Below are 4118 nucleotides of genomic sequence, written 5' to 3'. Positions count from 1 at the left end.
AACCTTATCGTAGCAGAACACAACACAAGCCACTTGAAACACAGAACTGACCTAAACCCCATGGAAGTTTGAGGAGGCCCTTTGTCTTTTCATATACAATGCAACTTCTGATGCATGGTACGAATTAAATACTGCAATACACATATCAGCACTACAACTGATCCAAACAACCTGGCCCTGAAACATCTGTTGGCTGCACTGAAACCTCCCACTTCTATGACAAATCTCTGCATCTGCTGGCTGGACGGCTCCTCCACAAAGAAGCTCTCATGTGCTCCATGTACGAGGTTTCTCAGAGATGTGTTTCTAGTGCTACACTCAGTTTCTTACTTCAGGTATTTCTCAGAGGAGGACATCGGTTCAACAAACCCACACGTGAACTGCAGGGTCTGCAGGAACTCTTCAATGCAAGAGGACTCTATAGGTTACAGTCTCCCTCCCAAAGAAATACTTGATCCAACCATCACCCCTCTGATGCTTCTATTTAACAAATGATAACTAACATATTACATTATCCATGTGAGACTACCTGGATTTCCCCCTCTACCCTTTTTCTTTTAAAATATTACAGGAAAAACTTGACAGGACTGTTACTGCTAGAGACAGGTCAGCCCCAGGGCTGCTAACAGATTTACGGGTTTAAGAGTTCAAGCCAAACTCAAGGAGGTGTTACATAGCTGGGTGTAGAGACCAACAGCAAACAAAGCTGCAACAAGCCAGCCCTCTCGAACAAGGACATGAATACGCTCCTCTAACTACCTACATATGCCCATCTCATTACAAAGATATTTAAATCCATTCCTATGGTTGGTCCCATTGCTCGTGGCTCTGGGCAAGAGCTCTATCACACCACATGCCACCCAACCACCTGGTTTCTGAGCTGTTTCTGAGCCCAGCCTCCCCACCCCTGCGCCCACTTTTCCCTCTGCCACAAGGGGCCAGACGTACCCAGCACAAGACACGGAGCCGAAAGGGGTGAGGCGAAACAGAGGACTCCTCGCCCGCCAACAAAGCTGCTGTTTGCACAAAAGACAGCGTTTGCTCTCTCCCACCCGTTAGTCTGTCAGGTAAATAATGCACGTGCCAAAACACACACTTAATGAGGTAAATAATATGCCTCGAATAACGGCTAAATCTGTATTTACCTGCGAGACCAGAGAAAGTTGGAAGGACCAGATTAGGAGATAATTGCGACTGAGCAGGTTGTGTGCTCCGAGTAAACACGCATTTGGTAACCTTCCCCTTCCGAGGTTTTGAGTGAAAGGCAAAAATCAAAGGAGACGAGAGGTTTAAGACTGAGCCAGTGCCCACGCTGCCAATTCCATGATGTAAATGCATCCACACCTTGTGCCTTTCGTGTTTTGGGGGGCTGCCTGCTTTATTAAAGCAGCGTGCCAGGCAGCAGGTACCCAGAGAAGTGAAAACTCAGGTTAGGAAACCATAATGAAGAGCCCAACATTGTGTTTATCCTGAAGGGGTTCAGTTCTACCTATTGCTTTTCCATCTATGGCTTTTACTGTCATCAATAAATGCATTACAGTCAAATAGAAATTAGTTATATTCACTTCTAACCTGCCCCAGAGAAGAGATAGTTAAGGTATACATGCTTTAAATCTTCAAGCTACCAGCTATGAATCTAAAGGCCCATCACAGCAAATATAATATATCAGGATAAAGCAGCCTGTAAGTTAGTTGTGGTAAAACCTGGTCCTTAGCCTACTGTATAAAGTAAGATCTACAGCTGGAGTGGGGGAAGCAAGCAGGCTTCAACCCCTATATCAAATACAGGCAATAAAACACACATTACCCACCCCAACACAGCCAGATCAGTACTCCTCTAATGTATCTTAACTGGCAAGACTAGGGCATCAGATATGAACCCCCAAATCTCCAAGCTGGCCTGCACCAGTACAGTGGTGCCGAGGTTCCCAAGCCACTGAGTAAGTTCCCAAGTTCCTGAGCCACTGAGGGCAAAGGCAAGCTTGGCTGGAGCCGGGCATGTCACCACGCGGACACGGCAGCATCACACCAAACCCCGCAGGTCTGTGTCCCACAGGCACCGTGGGGCATCAGCAGAGGCAAATAGCAGCCAACGGCTAGTGCCCATCTACACTAACAACTTCTGCGGGTGGTCTGACGATAGGATCAGGCCCCTCGTCCTCCAAGCAGCCTCTCTCCACACTCTCCAGAGGGGGCAACGCTCCGAACAAAGGTGCACGAGTGGGGACTGCACGGCGATGCCCCGACACAGACAGCATGCAAATACGAGCAAGCCCACTGCAGACCTGCACCTCTAGCCAAATGAAGTTTTAACGGTGTGTTTACCCAGCCACTGCTCTAGGTGCCCTGGGAAGACCTCACATCATCTTCTTAGGCAAGGTCAAAGTGCCTCAGAGCACAAGATAGCTTGTGAGCAAACACACTTTATTAGAAGTCATGTAAAGCATTTATAAGAGCTATGACAAGGCAAAGCACTAGCAATTATCCTGTATTTTTTTTCCCAAGATGACAATGCAAGAAACACAGCTTTAAAAATTAGAAACCTGGCTCTATCCATATAAATCCACATGTTCAGTGATTCCATTTCCAAACCTACATAAAACAACACATATATATGTTTTATGCACACAGGGTCAGATTATAATCTCAGGCAGTGCAAACTGTCACGTCTGGCATTCAACCCTACTAGGTTAATATTTCATATCACACAACTCCAATTCCTTACACGGATACGTATAAACCTAATGGGACCATGAACTGAGGCTGGATCTCAGGAATTATTTTGACAGATTGTACATAGACCCAGGAAAATGTGACAGCACTTCACATTTGCAACACCCAGTAACATGGGAAATGACATGTGGTGGGTTTTGGCTGGAAGATAAAGTTTGCATTATTGTGCTGTGTAACAGTACGTGTCACGCGTGACATCACCGGCTACAATCAGCAAATGCCTTTTAAAAATAACCAAAAAAAAAGTAATCTCTGGACATCAGCCACAGATAACAGGACAGGCTGAGGCTGACAATAGTTCTTGTTTGTTAGCGGTCCAAGGACACGATGCTAAAGCACAACACTTTGATCACCAGCAAATGAGAAAAGCCAGGAGAAAGGCAAGTGCTGGCTGCAGCCACCGGCTCGCCGGGAGCCCCACGGAGCACGCAGCGGAGAATCTGCGCCGGCAGCTGTCGCACTCCAGGCTGCCACCCGGGACGCCGCTTAGGGGCAACCGCAAGCGGCAAGAACAAGACAGGGAACTCCTGCCACTTGAGGAACACTGGTGACGAAAGCCAGCAGGGCACTGCAAGGGCTCTCCCCCACCTGCAGGACAGCCCCAAAGCCACATACAGAGATTTGCACCACACAAGTTGCAGAGGACTCAAATTCATCAGGAGTGAGACAAACCAGCCTACGAACTTGAGCTGAACGGGCTCTTTGCACAGAACATTAATAATGACTTTTCACAATCACATCTAACTAAAATCACCTACCAGCAAGCAAAGGAAGAACTTTAACAGCTTGCCTTTAACCCAAAAATATTGCCCTTTACGGTCCAGTTTGATGTAGAAAGAGGGCAAGAAAAAAAAACACATGAGTTCAGGCTGGAGGGGTGACCCAAGAAATTATATTTTACAACAGCCTCTATTTATATGTTAAATTACTGTTATGGCACTCCACCATATTAAAAACTAAACAAACAAAAAACACCCCACACTAATCTAAAGGACACGACAAACTAAAATTAAAAAATAAAAGCAAGCTTTGGAAGTCATATGCTTCAGTTTACGCCCTGTGCAAAGCCTAGGTAGGGGCAGCTGTGACTCCTGGCCTCTGACAGACAACTGAACCCATGGCTAGAGCAAGTAAAACCAATCAGAAATGTAAGTCAGGTTTGTCTTACTTTATTAAATTACAAAGTAAAAAGATAGGGTAATAAAGATGCTTTTTTGTAGAACAATACTGCATATATTTAGCAACACCTGGAACAGAATATAACAAAGAAATGCAAGACTTCAATTTTGTTAGCTGTTCAAATGCATATTCAGAGGTCAAATATGAGGCCACATTTCAGCTGTGTGAAGACATAACTGAAGAACAACAGGGATAACTTTTGTTGT

This window comes from Merops nubicus, unplaced genomic scaffold, assembly GCF_000691845.1.
Source record: "Merops nubicus isolate BGI_N331 unplaced genomic scaffold, ASM69184v1 scaffold21477, whole genome shotgun sequence".
Taxonomy (NCBI): Eukaryota; Metazoa; Chordata; class Aves; order Coraciiformes; family Meropidae; genus Merops; species Merops nubicus.
Note: the sequence above shows the minus strand (reverse complement) of the source record.